The sequence below is a fragment of the Schistocerca gregaria genome, chromosome 3 (assembly GCF_023897955.1).
Source record: "Schistocerca gregaria isolate iqSchGreg1 chromosome 3, iqSchGreg1.2, whole genome shotgun sequence".
Classification (NCBI taxonomy): Eukaryota; Metazoa; Arthropoda; class Insecta; order Orthoptera; family Acrididae; genus Schistocerca; species Schistocerca gregaria.
Genome location: NC_064922.1, coordinates 948,767,085 through 948,792,785, shown reverse-complemented (window position 1 = coordinate 948,792,785; position 25,701 = coordinate 948,767,085). Strand labels below are relative to the sequence as shown.

Sequence of the window (25,701 nt, the reverse complement as noted above, 5' to 3'; positions counted from 1 at the left end):
GAGAGATGCTGGGAGAAGCAGCTGAGGTCGTCTTCTCGCAGTTGAACCCCTTACGTTCCGTTATTAATCCTAGTAGCAAAAGCATAAGCATTTGGAGCGTTCCCCATTCACGTGTGGACTGCTATTAACAATTTGCATTACATGATCCTAGCTAAAATTTTGCATATACAATTCCAACTGCCAGCTCGTACACGTTTCTAGAAACGATCGCAAAACACTGAACCAGGTTCCACCGAGACTCGATCTCGGATCGCTGGATTCAAAGTCCAGAGTTCTAACCATTACACCATGGAACCGAGTGCCTCTAGCGGTCTTAATGTGAGCATCGTCATGTCATTAAACCGGTAAGCTGCGATTTATTACATGTAGCGTCCTCAGGAAGTGTTTGCATGGCAAATGAAGCAACCAAGTAGGTTGAAAGTGGAGGGAATAACTTCGAATGTAGCGAGAATTCTTGCCAGTATTCGTACATGAAGTGATGTCGAAGGGTCAGGTAATCAAAATCGCGGAACAGCCACTTTCGTATGGTGGATGCTTTGTGCTAGAAGCAGCCTAGCTATGAAAACAGCTATGGACACAGAGTACTGTCGAAAAGTACGTGCTGTCACACAACGCTACGTAGTGGGCGGATGGTGCTTGACACTATTACATTTGCACTTCACACGATCGACATACTGTCTCACAACTCAAGCAGCTCTTTCAGCCTTCAACTACATTGGTCCTCAGCACAGCTCATGTTGTAGGTGTCGGATTAAGAAACCTCTTTGAGAATATGGGCCAGATTGGATGCTTCAATAGCAAGTGCGGCAAGATCTCAGTAGGTGGCGGGGTGCACAGCTGCTTACGTTTGCGGACTGTTGGTCTAGGGGTATGATTCCTGCTTTGGGTGCAGGAGGTCCCGGATTCAAATGCCGGACAGGCCCTACTTTTCACTTTCGCGACAACCAAGCACTACGATAAACTAGCGAGTCTCTGAAAGTAAGCCATGCAACGGGGCAAACTGCATGTCGGGCCACCGGCCAATGATACTGGCAAGTGCGTCTTGTGGAAAGCAATCTACGAAGCAGGATTAAGCCGTCTTCGATTACTTATATCTATACCTAAAGACTGACACGTACAACGATTCTATTCGTTTCCCAGGAACTAGTACATCGCATGCACGTTTGTTAAATGCATGTGCATGCAGCACCCAAAACGGAGAGATGCTGGGAGAAGCAGCTGAGGTCGTCTTCTCGCAGTTGAACCCCTTACGTTCCGTTATTAATCCTAGTAGCAAAAGCATAAGCATTTGGAGCGTTCCCCATTCACGTGTGGACTGCTATTAACAATTTGCATTACATGATCCTAGCTAAAATTTTGCATATACAATTCCAACTGCCAGCTCGTAAACGTTTCTTGAAACGATCGCAAAACACTGAATCAGGTTCCACCGAGACTCGAACTCGGATCGCTGGATTCAAAGTCCGGAGTGCTAACCATTACACCATGGAACCGTGTGCCTCTTGTGGACTTAAACTGAGCAGCATCATGTCATTAAACCGGTAAGCTGCGATTTATTACATGTAGCGTCCTCAGGAAGTGTTTGCGTGGCAAATGAAGCAACCAAGTAGGTTGAAAGTGGAGGGAACAACTTCGAATGTAGCGAGAATTCTTGCCAGTATTCGTACATGAAGTGATGTCGAAGGGTCAGGTAATCAAAATCGCGGAACAGCCACTTTCGTATGGTGGATGCTTTGTGCTGGAAGCAGCCTAGCTATGAAAACAGCTATGGACACAGAGTACTGTCGAAAAGTACGTGCTGTCACACAACGCTACGTAGTGGGCTGATGGTGCTTGACACGATTACATTTGCACTTCACACGATCGACATACTGTCTCACAACTCAAGCAGCTCTTTCAGCCTTCAACTACATTGGTCCTCAGCACAGCTCATGTTGTAGGTGTCGGATTAAGAAACCTCTTTGAGAATATGGTCCAGATTGGATGCTTCAATAGCAAGTGCGGCAAGATCTCAGTAGGTGGCGGGGTGCACAGCTGCTTACTTTTGCCGCCTGTTTTTCTAGGGGTATGATTCCTGCTTTGGGTGCAGGAGGTCCCGGATTCAAATGCCGGACAGGCCCTACTTTTCACTTTCGCGACAACCAAGCACTACGATAAACTAGCGAGTCTCTGAAAGTAAGCCATGCAACGGGGCAAACTGCATGTCGGGCCACCGGCCAATGATACTGGCAAGTGCGTCTTGTGGAAAGCAATCTACGAAGCAGGATTAAGCCGTCTTCGATTACTTATATCTATACCTAAAGACTGACACGTACAACGATTCTATTCGTTTCCCAGGAACTAGTACATCGCATGCACGTTTGTTAAATGCATGTGCATGCAGCACCCAAAACGGAGAGATGCTGGGAGAAGCAGCTGAGGTCGTCTTCTCGCAGTTGAACCCCTTACGTTCCGTTATTAATCCTAGTAGCAAAAGCATAAGCATTTGGAGCGTTCCCCATTCACGTGTGGACTGCTATTAACAATTTGCATTACATGATCCTAGCTAAAATTTTGCATATACAATTCCAACTGCCAGCTCGTACACGTTTCTAGAAACGATCGCAAAACACTGAATCAGGTTCCACCGAGACTCGAACTCGGATCGCTGGATTCAGAGTCCAGAGTGCTAACCATTACACCATGGCACCGTGTGCCTCTAGCGGACTTAAACTGAGCAGCATCATGTCATTAAACCGGTAAGCTGCGATTTATTACATGTGGCGTCCTCAGGAAGTGTTTGCGTGGCAAATGAAGCAACCAAGTAGGTTGAAAGTGGAGGGAACAACTTCGAATGTAGCGAGAATTCTTGCCAGTATTCGTACATGAAGTGATGTCGAAGGGTCAGGTAATCAAAATCGCGGTACAGCCACTTTCGTATGGTGGATGCTTTGTGCTGGAAGCAGCCTAGCTATGAAAACAGCTATGGACACAGAGTACTGTCGAAAAGTACGTGCTGACACACAACGCTACGTAGTGGGCGGATGGTGCTTGACACGATTACATTTGCACTTCACACGATCGACATACTGTCTCACAACTCAAGCAGCTCTTTCAGACGTCAACTACATTGGTCCTCAGCACAGCTCATGTTGTAGGTGTCGGATTAAGAAACCTCTTTGAGAATATGGTCCAGATTGGATGCTTCAATAGCAAGTGCGGCAAGATCTCAGTAGGTGGCGGGGTGCACAGCTGCTTACTTTTGCGGCCTGTTTTTCTAGGGGTATGATTCCTGCTTTGGGTGCAGGAGGTCCCGGGTTCAAATGCCGGACAGGCCCTACTTTTCACTTTCGCGACAACCAAGCACTACGATAAACTAGCGAGTCTCTGAAAGTAAGCCATGCAACGGGGCAAAATGCATGTCGGGCCTCCGGCCAATGATACTGGCAAGTGCGTCTTGTGGAAAGCAATCTACGAAGCAGGATTAAGCCGTCTTCGATTACTTATATCTATACCTAAAGACTGACACGTACAACGATTCTATTCGTTTCCCAGGAACTAGTACATCGCATACACGTTTGTTAAATGCATGTGCATGCAGCACCCAAAACGGAGAGATGCTGGGAGAAGCAGCTGAGGTCGTCTTCTCGCAGTTGAACCCCTTACGTTCCGTTATTAATCCTAGTAGCAAAAGCATAAGCATTTGGAGCCTTCCCCATTCACGTGTGGACTGCTATTAACAATTTGCATTACATGATCCTAGCTAAAATTTTGCATATACAATTCCAACTGCCAGCTCGTACACGTTTCTAGAAACGATCGCAAAACACTGAATCAGGTTCCACCGAGACTCGAACTCGGATCGCTGGATTCAAAGTCCAGAGTGCTAACCATTACACCGTGGAACCGTGTGCCTCTAGCGGACGTAAACTGAGCAGCATCATGTCATTAAACCGGTAAGCTGCGATTTATTACATGTAGCGTCCTCAGGAAGTGTTTGCGTGGCAAATGAAGCAACCAAGTAGGTTGAAAGTGGAGGGAACAACTTCGAATGTAGCGAGAATTCTTGCCAGTATTCGTACATGAAGTGATGTCGAAGGGTCAGGTAATCAAAATCGCGGAGCAGCCACTTTCGTATGGTATATGCTTTGTGCTGGAGGCAGCCTAGCTATGAAAACAGCTATGGACACAGAGTACTGTCGAAAAGTACGTGCTGTCACACAACGCTAGGTAGTGGGCGGATGGTGCTTGACACTATTACATTTGCACTTCACACGATCGACATACTGTCTCACAACTCAAGCAGCTCTTTCAGCCTTCAACTACATTGGTCCTCAGCACAGCTCATGTTGTAGGTGTCGGATTAAGAAACCTCTTTGAGAATATGGTCCAGATTGGATGCTTCAATAGCAAGTGCGGCAAGATCTCAGTAGGTGGCGGGGTGCACAGCTGCTTACTTTTGCGGCCTGTTGGTCTAGGGGTATGATTCCTGCTTTGGGTGCAGGAGGTCCCGGATTCAAATGCCGGACAGGCCCTACTTTTCACTTTCGCGACAACCAAGCACTACGATAAACTAGCGAGCCTCTGAAAGTAAGCCATGCAACGGGGCAAACTGCATGTCGGGCCACCGGCCAATGATACTGGCAAGTGCGTCTTGTGGAAAGCAATCTACGAAGCAGGATTAAGCCGTCTTCGATTACTTATATCTATACCTAAAGACTGACACGTACAACGATTCTATTCGTTTCCCAGGAACTAGTACATCGCATGCACGTTTGTTAAATGCATGTGCATGCAGCACCCAAAACGGAGAGATGCTGGGAGAAGCAGCTGAGGTCGTCTTCTCGCAGTTGAACCCCTTACGTTCCGTTATTAATCCTAGTAGCAAAAGCATAAGCATTTGGAGCGTTCCCCATTCACGTGTGGACTGCTATTAACAATTTGCATTACATGATCCTAGCTAAAATTTTGCATATACAATTCCAACTGCCAGCTCGTACACGTTTCTAGAAACGATCGCAAAACACTGAATCAGGTTCCACCGAGACTCGAACTCGGATCGCTGGATTCAGAGTCCAGAGTGCTAACCATTACACCATGGAACCGTGTGCCTCTAGCGGACTTAAACTGAGCAGCATCATGTCATTAAACCGGTAAGCTGCGATTTACTACATGTAGCGTCCTCAGGAAGTGTTTGCGTGGCAAATGAAGCAACCAAGTAGGTTGGAAGTGGAGGGAACAACTTCGAATGTAGCGAGAATTCTTGCCAGTATTCGTACATGAAGTGATGTCGAAGGGTCAGGTAATCAAAATCGCGGAACAGCCACTTTCGTATGGTGGATGCTTTGTGCTGGAAGCAGCCTAGCTATGAAAACAGCTATGGACACAGAGTACTGTCGAAAAGTACGTGCTGTCACACAACGCTACGTAGTGGGCTGATGGTGCTTGACACGATTACATTTGCACTTCACACGATCGACATACTGTCTCACAACTCAAGCAGCTCTTTCAGCCTTCAACTACATTGGTCCTCAGCACAGCTCATGCTGTAGGTGTCGGATTAAGAAACCTCTTTGAGAATATGGTCCAGATTGGATGCTTCAATAGCAAGTGCGGCAAGATCTCAGTAGGTGGCGGGGTGCACAGCTGCTTACTTTTGCGGCCTGTTGGTCTAGGGGTATGATTCCTGCTTTGGGTGCAGGAGGTCCCGGATTCAAATGCCGGACAGGCCCTACTTTTCACTTTCGCGACAACCAAGCACTACGATAAACTAGCGAGTCTCTGAAAGTAAGCCATGCAACGGGGCAAACTGCATGTCGGGCCTCCGGCCAATGATACTGGCAAGTGCGTCTTGTGGAAAGCAATCTACGAAGCAGGATTAAGCCGTCTTCGATTACTTATATCTATACCTAAAGACTGACACGTACAACGATTCTATTCGTTTCCCAGGAACTAGTACATCGCATGCACGTTTGTTAAATGCATGTGCATGCAGCACCCAAAACGGAGAGATGCTGGGAGAAGCAGCTGAGGTCGTCTTCTCGCAGTTGAACCCCTTACGTTCCGTTATTAATCCTAGTAGCAAAAGCATAAGCATTTGGAGCGTTCCCCATTCACGTGTGGACTGCTATTAACAATTTGCATTACATGATCCTAGCTAAAATTTTGCATATACAATTCCAACTGCCAGCTCGTACACGTTTCTAGAAACGATCGCAAAACACTGAATCAGGTTCCACCGAGACTCGAACTCGGATCGCTGGATTCAAAGTCCAGAGTGCTAACCATTACACCATGGAACCGTGTGCCTCTAGCGGACTTAAACTGAGCAGCATCATGTCATTAAACCGGTAAGTTGCGATTTATTACATGTAGCGTCCTCAGGAAGTGTTTGCGTGGCAAATGAAGCAACCAAGTAGGTTGAAAGTGGAGGGAACAACTTCGAATGTAGCGAGAATTCTTGCCAGTATTCGTACATGAAGTGATGTCGAAGGGTCAGGTAATCAAAATCGCGGAACAGCCACTTTCGTATGGTGGATGCTTTGTGCTGGAAGCAGCCTAGCTATGAAAACAGCTATGGACACAGAGTACTGTCGAAAAGTACGTGCTGTCACACAACGCTACGTAGTGGGCTGATGGTGCTGGACACGATTACATTTGCACTTCACACGATCGACATACTGTCTCACAACTCAAGCAGCTCTTTCAGCCTTCAACTACATTGGTCCTCAGCACAGCTCATGTTGTTTGTGTCGGATTAAGAAACCTCTTTGAGAATATGGTCCAGATTGGATGCTTCAATAGCAAGTGCGGCAAGATCTCAGTAGGTGGCGGGGTGCACAGCTGCTTACTTTTGCCGCCTGTTTTTCTAGGGGTATGATTCCTGCTTTGGGTGCAGGAGGTCCCGGATTCAAATGCCGGACAGGCCCTACTTTTCACTTTCGCGACAACCAAGCACTACGATAAACTAGCGAGCCTCTGAAAGTAAGCCATGCAACGGGCCAAACTGCATGTCGGGCCACCGGCCAATGATACTGGCAAGTGCGTCTTGTGGAAAGCAATCTGCGAAGCAGGATTAAGCCGTCTTCGATTACTTATATCTATACCTAAAGACTGACACGTACAACGATTCTATTCGTTTCCCAGGAACTAGTACATCGCATGCACGTTTGTTAAATGCATGTGCATGCAGCACCCAAAACGGAGAGATGCTGGGAGAAGCAGCTGAGGTCGTCTTCTCGCAGTTGAACCCCTTACGTTCCGTTATTAATCCTAGTAGCAAAAGCATAAGCATTTGGAGCGTTCCCCATTCACGTGTGGACTGCTATTAACAATTTGCATTACATGATCCTAGCTAAAATTTTGCATATACAATTCCAACTGCCAGCTCGTACACGTTTCTAGAAACGATCGCAAAACACTGAACCAGGTTCCACCGAGAATCGAACTCGGATCGCTGGATTCAAAGTCCAGAGTGCTAACCATTACACCATGGAACCGAGTGCCTCTAGCGGTCTTAATGTGAGCATCGTCACGTCATTAAACCGGTAAGCTGCGATTTATTACATGTAGCGTCCTCAGGAAGTGTTTGCGTGGCAAATGAAGCAACCAAGTAGGTTGAAAGTGGAGGGAACAACTTCGAATGTAGCGAGAATTCTTGCCAGTATTCGTACATTAAGTGATGTCGAAGGGTCAGGTAATCAAAATCGCGGAACAGCCACTTTCGTATGGTGGATGCTTTGTGCTGGAAGCAGCCTAGCTATGAAAACAGCTATGGACACAGAGTACTGTCGAAAAGTACGTGCTGTCACACAACGCTACGTAGTGGGCTGATGGTGCTTGACACGATTACATTTGCACTTCACACGATCGACATACTGTCTCACAACTCAAGCAGCTCTTTCAGCCTTCAACTACATTGGTCCTCAGCACAGCTCATGTTGTAGGTGTCGGATTAAGAAACCTCTTTGAGAATATGGTCCAGATTGGATGCTTCAATAGCAAGTGCGGCAAGATCTCAGTAGGTGGCGGGGTGCACAGCTGCTTACTTTTGCGGCCTGTTGGTCTAGGGGTATGATTCCTGCTTTGGGTGCAGGTGGTCCCGGATTCAAATACCGGACAGGCCCTACTTTTCACTTTCGCGACAACCAAGCACTACGATAAACTAGCGAGTCTCTGAAAGTAAGCCATGCAACGGGGCAAACTGCATGTCGGGCCACCAGCCAATGATACTGGCAAGTGCGTCTTGTGGAAAGCAATCTACGAAGCAGGATTAAGCCGTCTTCGATTACTTATATCTATACCTAAAGACTGACACGTACAACGATTCTATTCGTTTCCCAGGAACTAGTACATCGCATGCACGTTTGTTAAATGCATGCGCATGCAGCACCCAAAACGGAGAGATGCTGGGAGAAGCAGCTGAGGTCGTCTTCTCGCAGTTGAACCCCTTACGTTCCGTTATTAATCCTAGTAGCAAAAGCATAAACATTTGGAGCGTTCCCCATTCACGTGTGGACTGCTATTAACAATTTGCATTACATGATCCTAGCTAAAATTTTGCATATACAATTCCAACTGCCAGCTCGTACACGTTTCTAGAAACGATCGCAAAACACTGAATCAGGTTCCACCGAGACTCGAACTCGGTTCGCTGGATTCAAAGTCCAGAGTGCTAACCATTACACCATGGAACCGTGTGCCTCTAGCGGACGTAAACTGAGCAGCATCATGTCATTAAACCGGTAAGCTGCGATTTATTACATGTAGCGTCCTCAGGAAGTGTTTGCGTGGCAAATGAAGCAACCAAGTAGGTTGAAAGTCGAGGGAACAACTTCGAATTTAGCGAGAATTCTTGCCGGTATTCGTACATGAAGTGATGTCGAAGGGTCAGGTAATCAAAATCGCGGAACAGCCACTTTCGTATGGTGGATGCTTTGTGCTGGAAGCAGCCTAGCTATGAAAACAGCTATGGACACAGAGTACTGTCGAAAAGTACGTGCTGTCACACAACGCTACGTAGTGGGCGGATGGTGCTTGACACTATTACATTTGCACTTCACACGATCGACATACTGTCTCACAACTCAAGCAGCTCTTTCAGCCTTCAACTACATTGGTCCTCAGCACAGCTCATGTTGTAGGTGTCGGATTAAGAAACCTCTTTGAGAATATGGTCCAGATTGGATGCTTCAATAGCAAGGGCGGCAAGATCTCAGTAGGTGGCGGGGTGCACAGCTGCTTACGTTTGCGGACTGTTGGTCTAGGGGTATGATTCCAGCTTTGGGTGCAGGAGGTCCCGGATTCAAATGCCGGACAGTCCCTACTTTTCACTTTCGCGACAACCAAGCACTACGATAAACTAGCGAGTCTCTGAAAGTAAGCCATGCAACGGGGCAAACTGCATGTCGGGCCACCGGCCAATGATACTGGCAAGTGCGTCTTGTGGAAAGCAATCTACGAAGCAGGATTAAGCCGTCTTCGATTACTTATATCTATACCTAAAGACTGACACGTACAACGATTCTATTCGTTTCCCAGGAACTAGTACATCGCATGCACGTTTGTTAAATGCATGTGCATGGAGCACCCAAAACGGAGAGATGCTGGGAGAAGCAGCTGAGGTCGTCTTCTCGCAGTTGAACCCCTTACGTTCCGTTATTAATCCTAGTAGCAAAAGCATAAGCATTTGGAGCGTTCCCCATTCACGTGTGGACTGCTATTAACAATTTGCATTACATGATCCTAGCTAAAATTTTGCATATACAATTCCAACTGCCAGCTCGTACACGTTTCTAGAAACGATCGCAAAACACTGAATCAGGTTCCACCGAGACTCGAACTCGGATCGCTGGATTCAGAGTCCAGAGTGCTAACCATTACACCATGGAACCGAGTGCCTCTAGCGGACTTAAACTGAGCAGCATCATGTCATTAAACCGGTAAGCTGCGATTTATTACATGTAGCGTCCTCAGGAAGTGTTTGCGTGGCAAATGAAGCAACCAAGTAGGTTGAAAGTGGAGGGAACAACTTCGAATGTAGCGAGAATTCTTGCCAGTATTCGTACATGAAGTGATGTCGAAGGGTCAGGTAATCAAAATCGCGGAACAGCCACTTTCGTATGGTGGATGCTTTGTGCTGGAAGCAGCCTAGCTACGAAAACAGCTATGGACACAGAGTACTGTCGAAAAGTACGTGCTGTCACACAACGCTACGTAGTGGGCGGATGGTGCTTGACACTATTACATTTGCACTTCACACGATCGACATACTGTCTCACAACTCAAGCAGCTCTTTCAGCCTTCAACTACATTGGTCCTCAGCACAGCTCATGTTGTAGGTGTCGGATTAAGAAACCTCTTTGAGAATATGGTCCAGATTGGATGCTTCAATAGCAAGTGCGGCAAGATCTCAGTAGGTGGCGGGGTGCACAGCTGCTTACTTTTGCCGCCTGTTTTTCTAGGGGTATGATTCCTGCTTTGGGTGCAGGAGGTCCCGGATTCAAATGCCGGACAGGCACTACTTTTCACTTTCGCGACAACCAAGCACTACGATAAACTAGCGAGCCTCTAAAAGTAAGCCATGCAACGGGGCAAACTGCATGTCGGGCCACCGGCCAATGATACTGGCAAGTGCGTCTTGTGGAAAGCAATCTACGAAGCAGGATTAAGCCGTCTTCGATTACTTATATCTATACCTAAAGACTGACACGTACAACGATTCTATTCGTTTCCCAGGAACTAGTACATCGCATGCACGTTTGTTAAATGCATGTGCATGCAGCACCCAAAACGGAGAGATGCTGGGAGAAGCAGCTGAGGTCGTCTTCTCGCAGTTGAACCCCTTACGTTCCGTTATTAATCCTAGTAGCAAAAGCATAAGCATTTGGAGCCTTCCCCATTCACGTGTGGACTGCTATTAACAATTTGCATTACATGATCCTAGCTAAAATTTTGCATATACAATTCCAACTGCCAGCTCGTACACGTTTCTAGAAACGATCGCAAAACACTGAATCAGGTTCCACCAAGACTCGAACTCGGATCGCTGGATTCAGAGTCCAGAGTGCTAACCATTACACCATGGAACCGTGTGCCTCTAGCGGACGTAAACTGAGCAGCATCATGTCATTAAACCGGTAAGCTGCGATTTATTACATGTAGCGTCCTCAGGAAGTGTTTGCGTGGCAAATGAAGCAACCAAGTAGGTTGAAAGTGGAGGGAACAACTTCGAATGTAGCGAGAATTCTTGCCAGTATTCGTACATGAAGTGATGTCGAAGGGTCAGGTAATCAAAATCGCGGAACAGCCACTTTCGTATGGTGGATGCTTTGTGCTGGAAGCAGCCTGTCTCTGAAAACAGCTATGGACACAGAGTACTGTCGAAAAGTACGTGCTGTCACACAACGCTACGTAGTGGGCGGATGGTGCTTGACACGATTACATTTGCACTTCACACGATCGACATACTGTCTCACAACTCAAGCAGCTCTTTCAGCCTTCAACTACATTGATCCTCAGCACAGCTCATGTTGTAGGTGTCGGATTAAGAAACCTCTTTGAGAATATGGTCCAGATTGGATGCTTCAGTAGCAAGTGCGGCAAGATCTCAGTAGGTGGCGGGGTGCACAGCTGCTTACTTTTGCGGCCTGTTGGTCTAGGGGTATGATTCCTGCTTTGGGTGCAGGAGGTCCCGGATTCAAATGCCGGACAGGCCCTACTTTTCACTTTCGCGACAACCAAGCACTACGATAAACTAGCGAGTCTCTGAAAGTAAGCCATGCAACGGGGCAAACTGCATGTCGGGCCACCGGCCAATGATACTGGCAAGTGCGTCTTGTGGAAAGCAATCTACGAAGCAGGATTAAGCCGTCTTCGATTACTTATATCTATACCTAAAGACTGACACGTACAACGATTCTATTCGTTTCCCAGGAACTAGTACATCGCATGCACGTTTGTTAAATGCATGTGCATGCAGCACCCAAAACGGAGAGATGCTGGGAGAAGCAGCTGAGGTCGTCTTCTCGCAGTTGAACCCCTTACGTTCCGTTATTAACCCTAGTAGCAAAAGCATAAGCATTTGGAGCGTTCCCCATTCACGTGTGGACTGCTATTAACAATTTGCATTACATGATCCTAGCTAAAATTTTGCATATACAATTCCAACTGCCAGCTCGTACACGTTTCTAGAAACGATCGCAAAACACTGAATCAGGTTCCACCGAGACTCGAACTCGGATCGCTGGATTCAAAGTCCAGAGTGCTAACCATTACACCATGGAACCGTGTGCCTCTAGCGGACTTAAACTGAGCAGCATCATGTCATTAAACCGGTAAGCTGCGATTTATTACATGTAGCGTCCTCAGGAAGTGTTTGCGTGGCAAATGAAGCAACCAAGTAGGTTGAAAGTGGAGGGAACAACTTCGAATGTAGCGAGAATTCTTGCCAGTATTCGTACATGAAGTGATGTCGAAGGGTCAGGTAATCAAAATCGCGGAACAGCCACTTTCGTATGGTGGATGCTTTGTGCTGGAAGCAGCCTGTCTCTGAAAACAGCTATGGACACAGAGTACTGTCGAAAAGTACGTGCTGTCACACAACGCTACGTAGTGGGCGGATGGTGCTTGACACGATTACATTTGCACTTCACACGATCGACATACTGTCTCACAACTCAAGCAGCTCTTTCAGCCTTCAACTACATTGGTCCTCAGCACAGCTCATGTTGTAGGTGTCGGATTAAGAAACCTCTTTGAGAATATGGTCCAGATTGGATGCTTCAGTAGCAAGTGCGGCAAGATCTCAGTAGGTGGCGGGGTGCACAGCTGCTTACTTTTGCGGCCTGTTGGTCTAGGGGTATGTTTCCAGCTTTGGGTGCAGGAGGTCCCGGATTCAAATGCCGGACAGGCCCTACTTTTCACTTTCGCGACAACCAAGCACTACGATAAACTAGCGAGTCTCTGAAAGTAAGCCATGCAACGGGGCAAACTGCATGTCGGGCCACCGGCCAATGATACTGGCAAGTGCGTCTTGTGGAAAGCAATCTACGAAGCAGGATTAAGCCGTCTTCGATTACTTATATCTATACCTAAAGACTGACACGTACAACGATTCTATTCGTTTCCCAGGAACTAGTACATCGCATACACGTTTGTTAAATGCATGTGCATGCAGCACCCAAAACGGAGAGATGCTGGGAGAAGCAGCTGAGGTCGTCTTCTCGCAGTTGAACCCCTTACGTTCCGTTATTAATCCTAGTAGCAAAAGCATAAGCATTTGGAGCGTTCCCCATTCACGTGTGGACTGCTATTAACAATTTGCATTACATGATCCTAGCTAAAATTTTGCATATACAATTCCAACTGCCAGCTCGTACACGTTTCTAGAAACGATCGCAAAACACTGAATCAGGTTCCACCGAGACTCGAACTCGGATCGCTGGATTCAGAGTCCAGAGTGCTAACCATTACACCATGGAACCGTGTGCCTCTAGCGGACGTAACTGAGCAGCATCATGTCATTAAACCGGTAAGCTGCGATTTATTACATGTAGCGTCCTCAGGAAGTGTTTGCGTGGCAAATGAAGCAACCAAGTAGGTTGAAAGTGGAGGGAACAACTTCGAATGTAGCGAGAATTCTTGCCAGTATTCGTACATGAAGTGATGTCGAAGGGTCAGGTAATCAAAATCGCGGAACAGCCACTTTCGTATGGTGGATGCTTTGTGCTGGAAGCAGCCTAGCTATGAAAACAGCTATGGACACAGAGTACTGTCGAAAAGTACGTGCTGTCACACAACGCTACGTAGTGGGCGGATGGTGCTTGACACTATTACATTTGCACTTCACACGATCGACATACTGTCTCACAACTCAAGCAGCTCTTTCAGCCTTCAACTACATTGGTCCTCAGCACAGCTCATGTTGTAGGTGTCGGATTAAGAAACCTCTTTGAGAATATGGTCCAGATTGGATGCTTCAATAGCAAGTGCGGCAAGATCTCAGTAGTGGCGGGGTGCACAGCTGCTTACGTTTGCGGACTGTTGGTCTAGGGGTATGATTCCTGCTTTGGGTGCAGGAGGTCCCGGATTCAAATGCCGGACAGGCCCTACTTTTCACTTTCGCGACAACCAAGCACTACGATAAACTAGCGAGTCTCTGAAAGTAAGCCATGCAACGGGGCAAACTGCATGTCGGGCCACCGGCCAATGATACTGGCAAGTGCGTCTTGTGGAAAGCAATCTACGAAGCAGGATTAAGCCGTCTTCGATTACTTATATCTATACCTAAAGACTGACACGTACAACGATTCTATTCGTTTCCCAGGAACTAGTACATCGCATGCACGTTTGTTAAATGCATGTGCATGCAGCACCCAAAACGGAGAGATGCTGGGAGAAGCAGCTGAGGTCGTCTTCTCGCAGTTGAACCCCTTACGTTCCGTTATTAATCCTAGTAGCAAAAGCATAAACATTTGGAGCGTTCCCCATTCACGTGTGGACTGCTATTAACAATTTGCATTACATGATCCTAGCTAAAATTTTGCATATACAATTCCAACTGCCAGCTCGTACACGTTTCTAGAAACGATCGCAAAACACTGAATCAGGTTCCACCGAGACTCGAACTCGGATCGCTGGATTCAAAGTCCACAGTGCTAACCATTACACCATGGAACCAAGTGCCTCTAGCGGACTTAAACTGAGCAGCATCATGTCATTAAACCGGTAAGCTGCGATTTATTACATGTAGCGTCCTCAGGAAGTGTTTGCGTGGCAAATGAAGCAACCAAGTAGGTTGAAAGTGGAGGGAACAACTTCGAATGTAGCGAGAATTCTTGCCAGTACTCGTACATGAAGTGATGTCGAAGGGTCAGGTAATCAAAATCGCGGAACAGCCACTTTCGTATGGTGGATGCTTTGTGCTGGAAGCAGCCTGTCTATGAAAACAGCTATGGACACAGAGTACTGTCGAAAAGTACGTGCTGACACACAACGCTACGTAGTGGGCTGATGGTGCTTGACACGATTACATTTGCACTTCACACGATCGACATACTGTCTCACAACTCAAGCAGCTCTTTCAGCCTTCAACTACATTGGTCCTCAGCACAGCTCATGTTGTAGATGTCGGATTAAGAAACCTCTTTGAGAATATGGTCCAGATTGGATGCTTCAATAGCAAGTGCGGCAAGATCTCAGTAGGTGGCGGGGTGCACAGCTGCTTACTTTTGCCGCCTGTTTTTCTAGGGGTATGATTCCTGCTTTGGGTGCAGGAGGTCCCGGATTCAAATGCCGGACAGGCACTACTTTTCACTTTCGCGACAACCAAGCACTACGATAAACTAGCGAGCCTCTAAAAGTAAGCCATGCAACGGGGCAAACTGCATGTCGGGCCACCGGCCAATGATACTGGCAAGTGCGTCTTGTGGAAAGCAGTCTACGAAGCAGGATTAAGCCGTCTTCGATTACTTATATCTATACCTAAAGACTGACACGTACAACGATTCTATTCGTTTCCCAGGAACTAGTACATCGCATGCACGTTTGTTAAATGCATGTGCATGCAGCACCCAAAATGGAGGGATGCTGGGAGAAGCAGCTGAGGTCGTCTTCTCGCAGTTGAACCCCTTACGTTCCGTTATTAATCCTAGTAGCAAAAGCATAAGCATTTGGAGCCTTCCCCATTCACGTGTGGACTGCTATTAACAATTATTACATGTAGCGTCCTCAGGAAGTGTTTGCGTGGCAAATGAAGCAACCAAGTAGGTTGAAAGTGGAGGGAACAACTTCGAATGTAGCGAGAATTCTTGCCAGTATTCGTACATGAAGTGATGTCGAAGGGTCAGGTAATCAAAATCGCGGAACAGCCACTTTCGTATGGTGGATGCTTTGTGCTGGAAGCAGCCTAGCTATGAAAACAGCTATGGACACAGAGTACTGTCGAAAAGTACGTGCTGTCACACAACGCTACGTAGTGGGCGGATGGTGCTTGACACTATTACATTTGCACTTCACACGATCGACATACTGTCTCACAACTCAAGCAGCTCTTTCAGCCTTCAACTACATTGGTCCTCAGCACAGCTCATGTTGTAGGTGTCGGATTAAGAAACCTCTTTGAGAATATGGTCCAGATTGGATGCTTCAATAGCAAGTGCGGCAAGATCTCAGTAGTGGCGGGGTGCACAGCTGCTTACGTTTGCGGACTGTTGGTCTAGGGGTATGATTCCTGCTTTGGGTGCAGGAGGTCCCGGATTCAAATGCCGGACAGGCCCTACTTTTCACTTTCGCGACAACCAAGCACTACGATAAACTAGCGAGTCTCTGAAAGTAAGCCATGCAACGGGGCAAACTGCATGTCGGGCCACCGGCCAATGATACTGGCAAGTGCGTCTTGTGGAAAGCAATCTACGAAGCAGGATTAAGCCGTCTTCGATTACTTATATCTATACCTAAAGACTGACACGTACAACGATTCTATTCGTTTCCCAGGAACTAGTACATCGCATGCACGTTTGTTAAATGCATGTGCATGCAGCACCCAAAACGGAGAGATGCTGGGAGAAGCAGCTGAGGTCGTCTTCTCGCAGTTGAACCCCTTACGTTCCGTTATTAATCCTAGTAGCAAAAGCATAAACATTTGGAGCGTTCCCCATTCACGTGTGGACTGCTATTAACAATTTGCATTACATGATCCTAGCTAAAATTTTGCATATACAATTCCAACTGCCAGCTCGTACACGTTTCTAGAAACGATCGCAAAACACTGAATCAGGTTCCACCGAGACTCGAACTCGGATCGCTGGATTCAAAGTCCACAGTGCTAACCATTACACCATGGAACCAAGTGCCTCTAGCGGACTTAAACTGAGCAGCATCATGTCATTAAACCGGTAAGCTGCGATTTATTACATGTAGCGTCCTCAGGAAGTGTTTGCGTGGCAAATGAAGCAACCAAGTAGGTTGAAAGTGGAGGGAACAACTTCGAATGTAGCGAGAATTCTTGCCAGTACTCGTACATGAAGTGATGTCGAAGGGTCAGGTAATCAAAATCGCGGAACAGCCACTTTCGTATGGTGGATGCTTTGTGCTGGAAGCAGCCTGTCTATGAAAACAGCTATGGACACAGAGTACTGTCGAAAAGTTCGTGCTGTCACACAACGCTACGTAGTGGGCTGATGGTGCTTGACACGATTACATTTGCACTTCACACGATCGACATACTGTCTCACAACTCAAGCAGCTCTTTCAGCCTTCAACTACATTGGTCCTCAGCACAGCTCATGTTGTAGATGTCGGATTAAGAAACCTCTTTGAGAATATGGTCCAGATTGGATGCTTCAATAGCAAGTGCGGCAAGATCTCAGTAGGTGGCGGGGTGCACAGCTGCTTACTTTTGCCGCCTGTTTTTCTAGGGGTATGATTCCTGCTTTGGGTGCAGGAGGTCCCGGATTCAAATGCCGGACAGGCACTACTTTTCACTTTCGCGACAACCAAGCACTACGATAAACTAGCGAGCCTCTAAAAGTAAGCCATGCAACGGGGCAAACTGCATGTCGGGCCACCGGCCAATGATACTGGCAAGTGCGTCTTGTGGAAAGCAATCTACGAAGCAGGATTAAGCCGTCTTCGATTACTTATATCTATACCTAAAGACTGACACGTACAACGATTCTATTCGTTTCCCAGGAACTAGTACATCGCATGCACGTTTGTTAAATGCATGTGCATGCAGCACCCAAAACGGAGAGATGCTGGGAGAAGCAGCTGAGGTCGTCTTCTCGCAGTTGAACCCCTTACGTTCCGTTATTAATCCTAGTAGCAAAAGCATAAGCATTTGGAGCCTTCCCCATTCACGTGTGGACTGCTATTAACAATTTGCATTACATGATCCTAGCTAAAATTTTGCATATACAATTCCAACTGCCAGCTCGTACACGTTTCTAGAAACGATCGCAAAACACTGAATCAGGTTCCACCGAGACTCGAACTCGGATCGCTGGATTCAGAGTCCAGAGTGCTAACCATTACACCATGGAACCGTGTGCCTCTAGCGGACGTAAACTGAGCAGCATCATGTCATTAAACCGGTAAGCTGCGATTTATTACATGTAGCGTCCTCAGGAAGTGTTTGCGTGGCAAATGAAGCAACCAAGTAGGTTGAAAGTGGAGGGAACAACTTCGAATGTAGCGAGAATTCTTGCCAGTACTCGTACATGAAGTGATGTCGAAGGGTCAGGTAATCAAAATCGCGGAACAGCCACTTTCGTATGGTGGATGCTTTGTGCTGGAAGCAGCCTGTCTATGAAAACAGCTATGGACACAGAGTACTGTCGAAAAGTTCGTGCTGTCACACAACGCTACGTAGTGGGCTGATGGTGCTTGACACGATTACATTTGCACTTCACACGATCGACATACTGTCTCACAACTCAAGCAGCTCTTTCAGCCTTCAACTACATTGGTCCTCAGCACAGCTCATGTTGTAGATGTCGGATTAAGAAACCTCTTTGAGAATATGGTCCAGATTGGATGCTTCAATAGCAAGTGCGGCAAGATCTCAGTAGGTGGCGGGGTGCACAGCTGCTTACTTTTGCCGCCTGTTTTTCTAGGGGTATGATTCCTGCTTTGGGTGCAGGAGGTCCCGGATTCAAATGCCGGACAGGCACTACTTTTCACTTTCGCGACAACCAAGCACTACGATAAACTAGCGAGCCTCTAAAAGTAAGCCATGCAACGGGGCAAACTGCATGTCGGGCCACCGGCCAATGATACTGGCAAGTGCGTCTTGTGGAAAGCAATCTACGAAGCAGGATTAAGCCGTCTTCGATTACTTATATCTATACCTAAAGACTGACACGTACAACGATTCTATTCGTTTCCCAGGAACTAGTACATCGCATGCACGTTTGTTAAATGCATGTGCATGCAGCACCCAAAACGGAGAGATGCTGGGAGAAGCAGCTGAGGTCGTCTTCTCGCAGTTGAACCCCTTACGTTCCGTTATTAATCCTAGTAGCAAAAGCATAAGCATTTGGAGCCTTCCCCATTCACGTGTGGACTGCTATTAACAATTTGCATTACATGATCCTAGCTAAAATTTTGCATATACAATTCCAACTGCCAGCTCGTACACGTTTCTAGAAACGATCGCAAAACACTGAATCAGGTTCCACCGAGACTCGAACTCGGATCGCTGGATTCAGAGTCCAGAGTGCTAACCATTACACCATGGAACCGTGTGCCTCTAGCGGACGTAAACTGAGCAGCATCATGTCATTAAACCGGTAAGCTGCGATTTATTACATGTAGCGTCCTCAGGAAGTGTTTGCGTGGCAAATGAAGCAACCAAGTAGGTTGAAAGTGGAGGGAACAACTTCGAATGTAGCGAGAATTCTTGCCAGTATTCGTACATGAAGTGATGTCGAAGGGTCAGGTAATCAAAATCGCGGAACAGCCACTTTCGTATGGTGGATGCTTTGTGCTGGAAGCAGCCTGTCTCTGAAAACAGCTATGGACACAGAGTACTGTCGAAAAGTACGTGCTGTCACACAACGCTACGTAGTGGGCGGATGGTGCTTGACACGATTACATTTGCACTTCACACGATCGACATACTGTCTCACAACTCAAGCAGCTCTTTCAGCCTTCAACTACATTGGTCCTCAGCACAGCTCATGTTGTAGGTGTCGGATTAAGAAACCTCTTTGAGAATATGGTCCAGATTGGATGCTTCAGTAGCAAGTGCGGCAAGATCTCAGTAGGTGGCGGGGTGCACAGCTGCTTACTTTTGCGGCCTGTTGGTCTAGGGGTATGATTCCTGCTTTGGGTGCAGGAGGTCCCGGATTCAAATGCCGGACAGGCCCTACTTTTCACTTTCGCGACAACCAAGCACTACGATAAACTAGCGAGTCTCTGAAAGTAAGCCATGCAACGGGGCAAACTGCATGTCGGGCCACCGGCCAATGATACTGGCAAGTGCGTCTTGTGGAAAGCAATCTACGAAGCAGGATTAAGCCGTCTTCGATTACTTATATCTATACCTAAAGACTGACACGTACAACGATTCTATTCGTTTCCCAGGAACTAGTACATCGCATGCACGTTTGTTAAATGCATGTGCATGCAGCACCCAAAACGGAGAGATGCTGGGAGAAGCAGCTGAGGTCGTCTTCTCGCAGTTGAACCCCTTACGTTCCGTTATTAATCCTAGTAGCAAAAGCATAAGCATTTGGAGCGTTCCCCATTCACGTGTGGACTGCTATTAACAATTTGCATTACATGATCCTAGCTAAAATTTTGCATATACAATTCCAACTGCCAGCTCGTACACGTTTCTAGAAACGATCGCAAAACACTGAATCAGGTTCCACCGAGACTCGAACTCGGATCGCTGGATTCAAAGTCCAGAGTGCTAACCATTACACCATGGAACCGTGTGCCTCTAGCGGACTTAAACTGAGCAGCATCATGTCATTAAACCGGTAAGCTGCGATTTATTACATGTAGCGTCCTCAGGAAGTGTTTGCGTGGCAAATGAAGCAACCAAGTAGGTTGAAAGTGGAGGGAACAACTTCGAATGTAGCGAGAATTCTTGCTAGTATTCGTACATGAAGTGATGTCGAAGGGTCAGGTAATCAAAATCGCGGAACAGCCACTTTCGTATGGTGGATGCTTTGTGCTGGAAGCAGCCTAGCTATGAAAACAGCTATGGACACAGAGTACTGTCGAAAAGTACGTGCTGTCACACAACGCTACGTAGTGGGCTGATGGTGCTTGACACGATTACATTTGCACTTCACACGATCGACATACTGTCTCACAACTCAAGCAGCTCTTTCAGCCTTCAACTACATTGGTCCTCAGCACAGCTCATGTTGTAGGTGTCGGATTAAGAAACCTCTTTGAGAATATGGTCCAGATTGGATGCTTCAATAGCAAGTGCGGCAAGATCTCAGTAGGTGGCGGGGTGCACAGCTGCTTACTTTTGCCGCCTGTTTTTCTAGGGGTATGATTCCTGCTTTGGGTGCAGGAGGTCCCGGATTCAAATGCCGGACAGGCCCTACTTTTCACTTTCGCGACAACCAAGCACTACGATAAACTAGCGAGTCTCTGAAAGTAAGCCATGCAACGGGGCAAACTGCATGTCGGGCCACCGGCCAATGATACTGGCAAGTGCGTCTTGTGGAAAGCAATCTACGAAGCAGGATTAAGCCGTCTTCGATTACTTATATCTATACCTAAAGACTGACACGTACAACGATTCTATTCGTTTCCCAGGAACTAGTACATCGCATGCACGTTTGCTAAATGCATGTGCATGCAGCACCCAAAACGGAGAGATGCTGGGAGAAGCAGCTGAGGTCGTCTTCTCGCAGTTGAACCCCTTACGTTCCGTTATTAATCCTAGTAGCAAAAGCATAAGCATTTGGAGCGTTCCCCATTCACGTGTGGACTGCTATTAACAATTTGCATTACATGATCCTAGCTAAAATTTTGCATATACAATTCCAACTGCCAGCTCGTACACGTTTCTAGAAACGATCGCAAAACACTGAATCAGGTTCCACCGAGACTCGAACTCTGATCGCTGGATTCAAAGTCCAGAGTGCTAACCATTACACCACGGAACCGTGTGCCTCTAGCGGACTTAAACTGAGCAGCATCATGTCATTAAACCGGTAAGCTGCGATTTATTACATGTAGCGTCCTCAGGAAGTGTTTGCGTGGCAAATGAAGCAATCAAGTAGGTTGAAAGTGGAGGGAACAACTTCGAATGTAGTGAGAATTCTTGCCAGTATTCGTACATGAAGTGATGTCGAAGGGTCAGGTAATCAAAATCGCGGAACAGCCACTTTCGTATGGTGGATGCTTTGTGCTGGAAGCAGCCTAGCTATGAAAACAGCTATGGACACAGAGTACTGTCGAAAAGTACGTGCTGTCACACAACGCTACGTAGTGGGCTGATGGTGCTTGACACGATTACATTTGCACTTCACACGATCGACATACTGTCTCACAACTCAAGCAGCTCTTTCAGCCTTCAACTACATAGGTCCTCAGCACAGCTCATGTTGTAGGTGTCGGATTAAGAAACCTCTTTGAGAATATGGTCCAGATTGGATGCTTCAATAGCAAGTGCGGCAAGATCTCAGTAGGTGGCGGGGTGCACAGCTGCTTACTTTTGCCGCCTGTTTTTCTAGGGGTATGATTCCTGCTTTGGGTGCAGGAGGTTCCGGATTCAAATGCCGGACAGGCCCTACTTTTCACTTTCGCGACAACCAAGCACTACGATAAACTAGCGAGCCTCTAAAAGTAAGCCATGCAACGGGGCAAACTGCATGTCGGGCCTCCAGCCAATGATACTGGCAAGTGCGTCTTGTGGAAAGCAATCTACGAAGCAGGATTAAGCCGTCGACGATTACTTATATCTATACCTAAAGACTGACACGTACAACGATTCTATTCGTTTCCCAGGAACTAGTACATCGCATGCACGTTTGTTAAATGCATGTGCATGCAGCACCCAAAACGGAGAGATGCTGGGAGAAGCAGCTGAGGTCGTCTTCTCGCAGTTGAACCCCTTACGTTCCGTTATTAATCCTAGTAGCAAAAGCATAAGCATTTGGAGCGTTCCCCATTCACGTGTGGACTGCTATTAACAATTTGCATTACATGATCCTAGCTAAAATTTTGCATATACAATTCCAACTGCCAGCTCGCACACGTTTCTAGAAACGATCGAAAAACACTGAATCAGGTTCCACCGAGACTCGAACTCGGATCGCTGGATTCAGAGTCCAGAGTGCTAACCATTACACCATGGAACCGTGTGCCTCTAGCTGACGTAAACTGAGCAGCATCATGTCATTAAACCGGTAAGCTGCGATTTATTACATGTAGCGTCCTCAGGAAGTGTTTGCGTGGCAAATGAAGCAACCAAGTAGGTTGAAAGTCGAGGGAACAACTTCGAATGTAGCGAGAATTCTTGCCAGTATTCGTACATGAAGTGATGTCGAAGGGTCAGGTAATCAAAATCGCGGAACAGTCACTTTCGTATGGTGGATGCTTTGTGCTGGAAGCAGCCTGTCTCTGAAAACAGCTATGGACACAGAGTACTGTCGAAAAGTACGTGCTGTCACACAACGCTACGTAGTGGGCGGATGGTGCTTGACACGATTACATTTGCACTTCACACGATCGACATACTGTCTCACAACTCAAGCAGCTCTTTCAGCCTTCAACTACATTGGTCCTCAGCACAGCTCATGTTGTAGGTGTCGGATTAAGAAACCTCTTTGAGAATATGGTCCAGATTGGATGCTTCAGTAGCAAGTGCGGCAAGATCTCAGTAGGTGGCGGGGTGCACAGCTGCTTACTTTTGCGGTCTGTTGGTCTAGGGGTATGATTCCTGCTTTGGGTGCAGGAGGTCCCGGATTCAAATGCCGGACAGGCCCTACTTTTCACTTTCGCGACAACCAAGCACTACGATAAACTAGCGAGTCTCTGAAAGTAAGCCATGCAACGGGGCAAACTGCATGTCGGGCCACCGGCCAATGATACTGGCAAGTGCGTCTTGTGGAAAGCAATCTACGAAGCAGGATTAAGCCGTCTTCGATTACTTATATCTATACCTAAAGACTGACACGTACAACGATTCTATTCGTTTCCCAGGAACTAGTACATCGCATGCACGTTTGTTAAATGCATGTGCATGCAGCACCCAAAACGGAGAGATGCTGGGAGAAGCAGCTGAGGTCGTCTTCTCGCAGTTGAACCCCTTACGTTCCGTTATTAATCCTAGTAGCAAAAGCATAAGCATTTGGAGCGTTCCCCATTCACGTGTGGACTGCTATTAACAATTTGCATTACATGATCCTAGCTAAAATTTTGCATATACAATTCCAACTGCCAGCTCGTACACGTTTCTAGAAACGATCGCAAAACACTGAATCAGGTTCCACCGAGACTCGAACTCGGATCGCTGGATTCAAAGTCCAGAGTGCTAACCATTACACCATGGAACCGTGTGCCTCTAGCGGACTTAAACTGAGCAGCATCATGTCATTAAACCGGTAAGCTGCGATTTATTACATGTAGCGTCCTCAGGAAGTGTTTGCGTGGCAAATGAAGCAACCAAGTAGGTTGAAAGTGGAGGGAACAACTTCGAATGTAGCGAGAATTCTTGCTAGTATTCGTACATGAAGTGATGTCGAAGGGTCAGGTAATCAAAATCGCGGAACAGCCACTTTCGTATGGTGGATGCTTTGTGCTGGAAGCAGCCTAGCTATGAAAACAGCTATGGACACAGAGTACTGTCGAAAAGTACGTGCTGTCACACAACGCTACGTAGTGGGCTGATGGTGCTTGACACGATTACATTTGCACTTCACACGATCGACATACTGTCTCACAACTCAAGCAGCTCTTTCAGCCTTCAACTACATAGGTCCTCAGCACAGCTCATGTTGTAGGTGTCGGATTAAGAAACCTCTTTGAGAATATGGTCCAGATTGGATGCTTCAATAGCAAGTGCGGCAAGATCTCAGTAGGTGGCGGGGTGCACAGCTGCTTACTTTTGCCGCCTGTTTTTCTAGGGGTATGATTCCTGCTTTGGGTGCAGGAGGTTCCGGATTCAAATGCCGGACAGGCCCTACTTTTCACTTTCGCGACAACCAAGCACTACGATAAACTAGCGAGCCTCTAAAAGTAAGCCATGCAACGGGGCAAACTGCATGTCGGTCCTCCAGCCAATGATACTGGCAAGTGCGTCTTGTGGAAAGCAATCTACGAAGCAGGATTAAGCCGTCGACGATTACTTATATCTATACCTAAAGACTGACACGTACAACGATTCTATTCGTTTCCCAGGAACTAGTACATCGCATGCACGTTTGTTAAATGCATGTGCATGCAGCACCCAAAACGGAGAGATGCTGGGAGAAGCAGCTGAGGTCGTCTTCTCGCAGTTGAACCCCTTACGTTCCGTTATTAATCCTAGTAGCAAAAGCATAAGCATTTGGAGCGTTCCCCATTCACGTGTGGACTGCTATTAACAATTTGCATTACATGATCCTAGCTAAAATTTTGCATATACAATTCCAACTGCCAGCTCGTACACGTTTCTAGAAACGATCGCTAAACGCTGAAACAGGTTCCACCGAGACTCGAACTCGGATCGCTGGATTCAAAGTCCAGAGTGCTAACCATTACACCATGGAACCGAGTGCCTCTAGTGGTCTTAATGTGAGCATCGTCATGTCATTAAACCGGTAAGCTGCGATTTATTACATGTAGCGTCCTCAGGAAGTGTTTGCGTGGCAAATGAAGCAACCAAGTAGGTTGAAAGTGGAGGGAATAACTTCGAATGTAGCGAGAATTCTTGCCAGTATTCGTACATTAAGTGATGTCGAAGGGTCAGGTAATCAAAATCGCGGAACAGCCACTTTCGTATGGTGGATGCTTTGTGCTGGAAGCAGCCTAGCTATGAAAACAGCTATGGACACAGAGTACTGTCGAAAAGTACGTGCTGTCACACAACGCTACGTAGTGGGCTGATGGTGCTTGACACGATTACATTTGCACTTCACACGATCGACATACTGTCTCACAACTCAAGCAGCTCTTTCAGCCTTCAACTACATTGGTCCTCAGCACAGCTCATGTTGTAGGTGTCGGATTAAGAAACCTCTTTGAGAATATGGTCCAGATTGGATGCTT

General features: G+C 47.0%; 26 non-coding genes across 26 annotated transcripts; 5 read left to right on the top strand and 21 right to left on the bottom strand.

Moving 5' to 3' along the window:
• Positions 1–224: 224 nt before the first annotated feature.
• On the bottom strand, positions 225–296 carry Trnaq-uug (transfer RNA glutamine (anticodon UUG)). The gene has a single exon. It is a non-coding gene; the product is annotated as a tRNA-Gln (tRNA).
• A 1,125-nt stretch (positions 297–1,421) lies between these two features.
• On the bottom strand, positions 1,422–1,493 carry Trnaq-uug (transfer RNA glutamine (anticodon UUG)). Its single transcript has one exon. It is a non-coding gene; the product is annotated as a tRNA-Gln (tRNA).
• A 1,125-nt stretch (positions 1,494–2,618) lies between these two features.
• On the bottom strand, positions 2,619–2,690 carry Trnaq-cug (transfer RNA glutamine (anticodon CUG)). Its single transcript has one exon. It is a non-coding gene; the product is annotated as a tRNA-Gln (tRNA).
• Positions 2,691–3,815: 1,125 nt separating this feature from the next.
• On the bottom strand, positions 3,816–3,887 carry Trnaq-uug (transfer RNA glutamine (anticodon UUG)). Its single transcript has one exon. It is a non-coding gene; the product is annotated as a tRNA-Gln (tRNA).
• A 555-nt stretch (positions 3,888–4,442) lies between these two features.
• On the top strand, positions 4,443–4,514 carry Trnap-ugg (transfer RNA proline (anticodon UGG)). The gene has a single exon. It is a non-coding gene; the product is annotated as a tRNA-Pro (tRNA).
• Positions 4,515–5,012: 498 nt separating this feature from the next.
• Trnaq-cug (transfer RNA glutamine (anticodon CUG)) lies at positions 5,013–5,084 on the bottom strand. The gene has a single exon. It is a non-coding gene; the product is annotated as a tRNA-Gln (tRNA).
• Positions 5,085–5,639: 555 nt separating this feature from the next.
• Trnap-ugg (transfer RNA proline (anticodon UGG)) lies at positions 5,640–5,711 on the top strand. The gene has a single exon. It is a non-coding gene; the product is annotated as a tRNA-Pro (tRNA).
• Positions 5,712–6,209: 498 nt separating this feature from the next.
• Positions 6,210–6,281, bottom strand: Trnaq-uug (transfer RNA glutamine (anticodon UUG)). The gene has a single exon. It is a non-coding gene; the product is annotated as a tRNA-Gln (tRNA).
• Positions 6,282–7,406: 1,125 nt separating this feature from the next.
• Positions 7,407–7,478, bottom strand: Trnaq-uug (transfer RNA glutamine (anticodon UUG)). The gene has a single exon. It is a non-coding gene; the product is annotated as a tRNA-Gln (tRNA).
• A 555-nt stretch (positions 7,479–8,033) lies between these two features.
• On the top strand, positions 8,034–8,105 carry Trnap-ugg (transfer RNA proline (anticodon UGG)). The gene has a single exon. It is a non-coding gene; the product is annotated as a tRNA-Pro (tRNA).
• Positions 8,106–8,603: 498 nt separating this feature from the next.
• On the bottom strand, positions 8,604–8,675 carry Trnaq-uug (transfer RNA glutamine (anticodon UUG)). Its single transcript has one exon. It is a non-coding gene; the product is annotated as a tRNA-Gln (tRNA).
• A 1,125-nt stretch (positions 8,676–9,800) lies between these two features.
• Positions 9,801–9,872, bottom strand: Trnaq-cug (transfer RNA glutamine (anticodon CUG)). Its single transcript has one exon. It is a non-coding gene; the product is annotated as a tRNA-Gln (tRNA).
• A 1,125-nt stretch (positions 9,873–10,997) lies between these two features.
• Trnaq-cug (transfer RNA glutamine (anticodon CUG)) lies at positions 10,998–11,069 on the bottom strand. Its single transcript has one exon. It is a non-coding gene; the product is annotated as a tRNA-Gln (tRNA).
• A 555-nt stretch (positions 11,070–11,624) lies between these two features.
• Positions 11,625–11,696, top strand: Trnap-ugg (transfer RNA proline (anticodon UGG)). The gene has a single exon. It is a non-coding gene; the product is annotated as a tRNA-Pro (tRNA).
• Positions 11,697–12,194: 498 nt separating this feature from the next.
• On the bottom strand, positions 12,195–12,266 carry Trnaq-uug (transfer RNA glutamine (anticodon UUG)). The gene has a single exon. It is a non-coding gene; the product is annotated as a tRNA-Gln (tRNA).
• A 1,125-nt stretch (positions 12,267–13,391) lies between these two features.
• On the bottom strand, positions 13,392–13,463 carry Trnaq-cug (transfer RNA glutamine (anticodon CUG)). Its single transcript has one exon. It is a non-coding gene; the product is annotated as a tRNA-Gln (tRNA).
• Positions 13,464–14,586: 1,123 nt separating this feature from the next.
• On the bottom strand, positions 14,587–14,658 carry Trnaq-uug (transfer RNA glutamine (anticodon UUG)). Its single transcript has one exon. It is a non-coding gene; the product is annotated as a tRNA-Gln (tRNA).
• Positions 14,659–16,754: 2,096 nt separating this feature from the next.
• On the bottom strand, positions 16,755–16,826 carry Trnaq-uug (transfer RNA glutamine (anticodon UUG)). Its single transcript has one exon. It is a non-coding gene; the product is annotated as a tRNA-Gln (tRNA).
• A 1,125-nt stretch (positions 16,827–17,951) lies between these two features.
• On the bottom strand, positions 17,952–18,023 carry Trnaq-cug (transfer RNA glutamine (anticodon CUG)). Its single transcript has one exon. It is a non-coding gene; the product is annotated as a tRNA-Gln (tRNA).
• Positions 18,024–19,148: 1,125 nt separating this feature from the next.
• Positions 19,149–19,220, bottom strand: Trnaq-cug (transfer RNA glutamine (anticodon CUG)). The gene has a single exon. It is a non-coding gene; the product is annotated as a tRNA-Gln (tRNA).
• Positions 19,221–19,775: 555 nt separating this feature from the next.
• On the top strand, positions 19,776–19,847 carry Trnap-ugg (transfer RNA proline (anticodon UGG)). The gene has a single exon. It is a non-coding gene; the product is annotated as a tRNA-Pro (tRNA).
• A 498-nt stretch (positions 19,848–20,345) lies between these two features.
• Trnaq-uug (transfer RNA glutamine (anticodon UUG)) lies at positions 20,346–20,417 on the bottom strand. Its single transcript has one exon. It is a non-coding gene; the product is annotated as a tRNA-Gln (tRNA).
• A 1,125-nt stretch (positions 20,418–21,542) lies between these two features.
• On the bottom strand, positions 21,543–21,614 carry Trnaq-uug (transfer RNA glutamine (anticodon UUG)). The gene has a single exon. It is a non-coding gene; the product is annotated as a tRNA-Gln (tRNA).
• Positions 21,615–22,739: 1,125 nt separating this feature from the next.
• On the bottom strand, positions 22,740–22,811 carry Trnaq-cug (transfer RNA glutamine (anticodon CUG)). The gene has a single exon. It is a non-coding gene; the product is annotated as a tRNA-Gln (tRNA).
• Positions 22,812–23,936: 1,125 nt separating this feature from the next.
• Positions 23,937–24,008, bottom strand: Trnaq-uug (transfer RNA glutamine (anticodon UUG)). The gene has a single exon. It is a non-coding gene; the product is annotated as a tRNA-Gln (tRNA).
• Positions 24,009–25,133: 1,125 nt separating this feature from the next.
• On the bottom strand, positions 25,134–25,205 carry Trnaq-uug (transfer RNA glutamine (anticodon UUG)). Its single transcript has one exon. It is a non-coding gene; the product is annotated as a tRNA-Gln (tRNA).
• Between the last annotated feature and the right edge of the window lie 496 nt (positions 25,206–25,701).